Source organism: Odocoileus virginianus, unplaced genomic scaffold (assembly GCF_023699985.2).
Source record: "Odocoileus virginianus isolate 20LAN1187 ecotype Illinois unplaced genomic scaffold, Ovbor_1.2 Unplaced_Scaffold_11, whole genome shotgun sequence".
In the NCBI taxonomy this organism is placed as follows: domain Eukaryota; kingdom Metazoa; phylum Chordata; class Mammalia; order Artiodactyla; family Cervidae; genus Odocoileus; species Odocoileus virginianus.
The window spans coordinates 2,421,627-2,429,112 of NW_027224273.1; the positions used below are offsets into that span (position 1 = coordinate 2,421,627).

General features: G+C 39.4%; 1 pseudogene; it reads left to right on the top strand.

The window, feature by feature from the left end:
- Window positions 1-696: 696 nt before the first annotated feature.
- LOC110151077 (olfactory receptor 4C15-like) lies at window positions 697-1,630 on the top strand (annotated as a pseudogene).
- The last annotated feature ends 5,856 nt before the right edge of the window (window positions 1,631-7,486 follow it).

Sequence of the window (7,486 nt, forward strand, 5' to 3'; positions counted from 1 at the left end):
GAAAGCCAACTTAACACATGGATATTTGTTATGTATTAGTCTATAGCTAGGTGTGTTCCCAAGGATCTTTGTTTTTTTCTTTCTTTCTTTTTTTTTTTAAGAATGAATTAGTTGATTTTAAAGTCTCAATTTTTTCTAGACTTTAAAGAAATAACTAGGAGTATAGCCATGATCCAAGCACTTCTTCAGTTTTGTCTTATTTCTCCTTCTACTATAGATAAGGAAGGCACCTGATCACAGATGGCATGCACCCATGCACATGGCAGGCATGACCAATAAACTGCTCTTTTCCTTTCCTCAGAACATGGATGTGGCTTCAGAATTCTCACAATTCACTCCAGGAAACCACTACTATTAGTGTATGACCAGAGTTAGCATTTGAGATAACAGCTATTTCTTATCCCCACCCCAGGTGGATCCCTACTCTTCTACATTGAAGCTCTATCTTGAAATATTTAACAATTTATCTAAACTTCAATTCTTCCTGGTATCCCCCTACCACCTCCAATAAATTTCTAGCTTTGTGTTCTCAATGAAAAAGCAAGCACAAGAACATAAGTCAATTTTTCACATGGATGCACCAATTTGTTAATGACTGTGATGAGTCCCAAAACTGGTCTTAGGCACAGTTGTCTTTATTCTAACTGTAGATTCTATATGTTCACTGAGGTACCTTTCACCTTTTCCTTGGAAATTATGCAAAACCAAAGCTTTGTAACTGAGTTTTTCCTCCTGGGGCTTTCACAGAATCCAACCATGCAGAAAGTAATATCTGTTGTATTTTTGTTCATTTACATTGCAACTCTCGGGGGAAACTTACTAATTGTGGTGACCATCAGTAGCAGCCCAGTACTCCAGGGCTCCCCCATGTACTTCTTTCTCACTTTTCTGTCCTTCCTGGATGCATGCTTCTCCTCTGTCATCGTCCCAAAGATGATTGTGGACTCTCTCCTTTGGAGGAAAACCTTTTCCTTCAAAGGCTGCATGACCCAGCTCTTTGCTGAACACTTCTTTGCTGGGGTGGAGGTGATTGTCCTCAGTGCCATGGCCTATGACCACTATGTGGCCATCTTCAAAGCCTTGCACTATTCTTCTATCATTAACTGCAGACTCTGTGCCCTTCTGATGGTGGTAGCCTAGACAAGGGGCATTCCATGATACAGATTCTCTTCATTTTCCAGCTGCCCTTCTGTGGTCCCAACATCATCAATCACTTCATGTGTGACTTTTACCCACTGCTAGAGCTTGCCTGCACTGACACTCACATCGTTGGCCTTTTGGTAGTCACCAACAGTGGGTTTATCATAATCTTAATCTCCTTGTTGCTTATCTCCTATGGGGTCAACCTGCTGTCTCTGAGAGCCCATAGCTCTGAAGGGCAGCAGAAAGCCCTCTCCACCTGTGGATCACACATTGCTGCTGTGGTTTTGTTCTTTATCCCGTGCATATTTATATATGTATGACTTCCATATTTTTTTCCTTTGACAACATGATAGCCATATTTTACACCATCCAAACTCCCTTGTTCAATCCTTTGATTTAAACTTTCAGGAACAAAGGAGTGGAAAGTGTCATGAGGAAAGTGTGGAATAGGATAATGGTGGTTTCTAATGAAAAATAAAACATTTAAAGTTGAATAAAAAATTCAAATTTTCTAATCAGACAAATGTTATATGGATGAGCATTGTTTGACAGGGGTTGACTGTGGGGATCACAATAAGCTATGGAAATTTTTGAAAGAGATGGGAATACCAGACCACCTGACCTGCCTCTTGAGAAACCTGTATGCAGGTGAGGAAGCAACAGTTAGAACTGGACATGGAACAACACATTGATTCCAAATAGGAAAAGGAGTACATCAAGACTGTATATTGCCACCTTGCTTATTTAACTTGTATGCAGAGTAGATCATGAGAAATTCTGGGCTGGAAGAAGCACAGCTGGACTCAAGATTGCCAGGAGAAATATCAATAACCTCAGATATGCCGATGACACCACCCTTATGGCAGAAAGTGAAGAACTAAAGGGCCTCTTGATGAAAGTGAAAGAGGGGAGTGAAAAAGTTGACTTAAAGCTCGACATTCAGAAAACTAAGACCATGGCAGCCAGTCCCATCACTTCATGGCAAATAGATTGGGAAACAGTGGAAACAGTGGCTGACTTTATTTTTCTGGGCTCCAAAATCACTGAAGATGGTGATTGCAGCCATGAAATTAAAAGACGCTTACTCCTTGGAAGGAAAGTTATGACCAACCTAGACAGCATATTAAAAAGCAGTGAAATCACTTTGTCAACAAAGGTCCGTCTAGTCAAGGCTATGGTTTTTCCAGTGGTGATGTATGGATGTGAGAGTTGAACTATAAATAAAGCTGAGCACCAAAGAATTGATGTTTTTGAGGTGTGGTGTTGGAGAAGACTCTTGAGAGTCCCTTGGTCTGCAAGGAGATCCAACCAGTCCATCCTAAAGGAGATCAGTCCTGGGTGTTCATTGGAAGGACTGATGTTGAAGTTGAAACTCCAATACTTTGACCACCTGATGCAAAGAGCTGACTCATTAGAAAAGACCCTGATGCTGCGAAGGATTGAGGGCTTGAGGAGAAGTGGACGACAGTGGATGAGATGGTTGGATGGCATCACTGACTCGATGGACATGGATTTGGGTGGACTCTGGGAGTTGGTGATGGACAGAGGGACCTGCCGTGCTATGGTTCATCAGGTCACAAAGAGTCGGACATGACTGAGTGACTGAACTGACCGGAACTGAAAGTAAGGTAATATTATAAAAAATAGCATAAGTTCCAGGAAATAATGTAGGTTTCATTCTTAGATCACTTATGAACTCTGATTTGACAATTCAATAGCCTCAAATGAAAATTAAACTTGAATTTTATGCTTACTTAGAATCTAAATAAAAAGAATGAAAAAAAAGACTCTCACTTCTTGCTACTCATTTGATATTTTGTAAAATATTTCTGGAGGGAAGACAAAATTGTCTTTGAGATTAGGTTTTACATATACATATATGTATTGGGCAATGCACTTTTTCCCAACCTAATGTATCTGCTGTACATCTGAAAATAACAAAGCATTGTGAATCAACTCTATTTAAAACATAAATAAATAAACAATAGAAAGAAAAACATTAACATATTAATGTTTCAGATTTGCCAAAGAACCGTAATTATTGTTGACATTAGCCCTTTGATATTGATGATAACTATAATTCACAGTTTGAAAGTGAAAGTGATGTTGCTCTATAATGTCCGACTCTTTTGTGACCCCATGGACTGAACCTACCAGGCTCCTCTGTCCATGGGATTTTCCAGGCAAGGGTACTGGAGTGGCTTGCCATTTCCTTCTCCAGAGGATCATCCCGACCCTGCTCTCCCACATTGCAGTCAGATGCTTTACTTTCTGAACCACTAGGGAAACCAGTTCACACTTTGATATAACACAAATAAGAGTAGTTAACCATACATATTTCGTCTATGGGCTTTTAACTGCCTTCAAAGACTTCCAGGCCTCTAGAAGAGATGGACTTAAGGAATGTTTATGGAGAAGAGAACAGAATTGCCTCATATCAAGTCATGAGTTTAATTTTAACCAATACCAATTGTCCCCTAGGCTTGATTTTGCCCTTGGACTGTTTGAGCTAGGTATCTCATTGCATATCACTTGGGCCTGGTTTGGAAGAAATAGTTTCCTTGGAGCTCCTGAGGCTTAAAGCCTACCTTAAGCATTTGCACACTTTTGTGTGAATTTTTATAAATATCCAGTATAGTAAAAATAAAAAACTTAGCCTCATGATTTTTCATTAAAAGAAGAGAGAGAGAGAGAGATACAGTGGGAAGGAAGCTTGCCACAGAGGCATTTATTTCTCAGACTTTAGGAATAGTTTACTCCAATTAAGTTTCTAAGAACCAAATTAAGAAATTCACTCCATTTTTCAGAGCATTCTCTTTGCTTCGATACAGACTTTGCTGTTCTGTCAGACCCAGTGTTTCCAGGAAGGAACTGTGTGAATTATGGCTACATAAAGAGTTCCCTTTCTCCACAAACTTTACATCCCATCATCACTTGTAACAGAAGGTTATGATAAATCTCAATGAAGTATAATTTGGGTGTTTTATTCAAGCTTCACATAATTCACCTTCTAAGTAAATGAAAGTTGAAGATATGAAAAATACACTCTGTTGGAAGTCATCTGTTTAGTTGCAAGAATTTCAACTAAATTCTGGTAATTTTCTCAATCGGTCTGAAATATTTTCTTCTGTGCTGTGCTTAGTCTCTCAGTCATGTCTGACTCTTTGTGACCCCATGGACTGTAGCCTGCCAGGCTCCTCTGTCCATAAGATTCTCCAGCAACAGTATTGGAGTGGGTTGCACTCTTCCAAGGGATGTTCCCAACCCAGGGATTGAACCCAGGTCTCCTGTATTGCAGGCAGATTCTTTACCATCTGAGCCCTAAACACTGATCAAAGTTTCTGTCTTGGGGAGCTCCTGGTTCAAAGTCTATGGTCAGAGCTGATGCTTCTGGGACAGAATATGAAATCGGGCTCCACTTTCTACACACCTGGGTTTCCAAGATCCTTGACAATCCTTGTTATGACACTCAACAACAATGTCTCTTTAATGGGGTTAAGTGATGGCGTGGTTGTTCAGGAAGAAAGAAGCTGAACTGTGGGATGAAATCTCGGATAAAATGACTTTCTCTAAGATGTTTGCTCTCCTTCCCACTCTATGTCTTTCTATATCCCATCCCCGACTCTTCTTTCCCTGGTACCCGCTCACTCCTCACTCCTGTTCTGACTACATTAGGCTGCTTCTTTTCTCCTTTTCAGTATTATCTAGTTAGATTTTTTTCTTTTTTTTTTTTTTTGCTTTAATATTGGGCTCAGCAAGCAGTTTAATGTGCTTGGTTTTGGAGTCAGGACAGAAATTAAGATATCAATTGCTATCCTTCTCCATGACTCATGATTTCTATTTTCTAAGATGCAATCTATGTGATGATTAGAATTTGATATTTTATATGAAATGTAGGGTGAATGCTGAGAGAGGCTACATAATAACATCCTTTCTAGTTCTAGCCTAAGTGCCTTAATTAAAACACTGTGTATCACAGGTCATGCTTTGTAACTAGAAATGAATGAATCACATGGCCAGTTCAGTTAACTTGCAAAAAAAAAAAAAAAAGTGTATGTCAAATGAAATAGCACAAGCAAAAACTTGTTTGAATGATAAGATGATGGAAAAAGAATAATATTTAATCTTGAATTATCTTATTCAATTATGCACACACACACAAACACACGGAACATAGGAAATAGAGGCAGATGGTTTTTTATCTTAGGAAGAATGGAAAATTTGGGGCACCAAATATATTTAATCAGATAACAATTCAGAAAGTAAAAGTAAACTGTAAGGGTCAAGGAAGGAAAAAGACCTTCTATTACCATGATGCCCTCCCAAATCAAAGAGGCAGGGTGGTCCAGAAAAGTTTGGAGATAATGGCTGAATTCAATAATAAAATTCTCAGTTAATATTGATTTGAACTAATGCATACAAGGATGCTTTCCTGTTCTTATGTCCTCAAACCTTCACTTTGCTTACTTAAAATAAAATAGAAATAGTTGAACTGGATGTCATGGCTGGCTGTTACCTACCCAAAATGTGTTTTAATAAAACATTTGGATTTAATGAGAGTGAAGTTTTTCATGATGGGAGCATCAATTTTTCCTGAAGCAATGCATGTTCCCTTTTTAAAAATATTTAATCACTCTTCTATCCTAACTCTTCCTCTTCTCACAACCAAAGGCTCCCTCTCTTTTGTTTTTATCCCCTACTGGAAACCTAATGTATCAAAGTTGAATAATCATTAATTTATTTTCCTTTTTTTTTTAATAATCAGCAGAGAAAATTGCAACTTTCAATCAGAGTTTGCAATTATTGCCATATTTCTAATTTCTCATCAGTTCAGTTCGGTTCAGTCGCTCATTTGTGTCCGATTGTTTGTGACCCCATGAATTGCAGCATGCCAAGCCTCCCTGTCCATCACAAACTCCCGGAGTTTACCCAAACTCATGTCCATCGAATCGGTGATGCCATCCAGCCATCTCATCCTCTGTTGTCCCCTTCTCCTCTTGCCCCCAATCCCTCCCAGCATCAGCGTTATTTCCAATGAGTCAACTCTTCCGCATGAGTTGGCCAAAGTATTAGAGTTTCAGCTTCAGCATCAGTCCTTCCAATGAGCACCCAGGACTGATCGCCTTTAGGATGGATTGGTTGGATCTCCTTGCAGTCCAAGGGACTCTCAAGAGTCTTCTCCAACACCACACCTCAAAAACATCAGTTCTTCGGTGCTTAACTTTCTTCACAGTCCAACTCTCACATCCATACATGACCACTGGAAAAACCATAGCCTTGACTAGATGGACCTTTGCTGGCAAAGTAATGTCTCTGCTTTTTAATATGCTACCTAGGTTGGTCATAACTTTCCTTCCAAGGAATAAGAATCTTTTAATTTCATGGCTGCTGTCACCATCTGCAGTGATTTTGGAGCCCCCAAAAATAAAGTCTGACTCTGTTTCCACTGTTTCCCCATCTATTTCCCATGAAATGATAAGACTAGATGACATGATCTTAGTTTTCTGAATGTTGATCTTTAAGCCAACTTTTTCACTCTTCTCTTTCACTTTCATCAAGAGGCTTTTTAGTTCCTCTTCAATTTCTGCCAGAAGAGTAGTGTCATCTGCATATCTGAGGTTATTGATATTTCTCCTGGCAATCTTGATTCCAGCTTATGATTCTTCCAAACCAGCGTTTCTCATGATGTACTCTGCTTAAAAGTTAAATAACCAGGGTGAAAATATACAGCCTTGATGTACTCCTTTTCCTTTTTGGAACCAGTCTGTTGTTCCATGTCCAGTTCTAACTGTTGCTTCCTGACCTCCATATAGGTCTCTCAAGAGGCAGGTCAGATGGTCTGGTATGCCCATCTCTTTCAGAATTTTCCACAGTTTATTGTGATCCACACAGTCAAAGGCTTTGGCATAGTCAATAAAGCAGAAGTATACATTTTTCTGGAACTCTCTTGCTTTTTCGATGATCCAGCAAATGTTGGCAATTTGATCTCTGGTTCCTCTGCCTTTTCTAAAACCAGCTTGAACATCTGGAAGTTCACAGTTCACATTTGCCAAAGCCTGGCTTTTAGAATTTAGATCATTACTTTACTAGCATGTGAGATGAGTGCAAACGTGTGGTATTTTGAGCATTCTTTGGGATTGCCTTTCTTAGGGACTGGAATGAAAACTGACCTTTTCCAGTCCTGTGGCCACTGCTGAGTTTTCCCAATTGCTGGCATACTGCATTCAGCACTTTCACAGCATCATCTTTTAAGATTTGAAATAGCTCAACTGGAATTCCATCACCTCCACTAGCTTTGTTTACAGTGATGCTTCCTAAGGTCCACTTGACTTCACATTCCAGT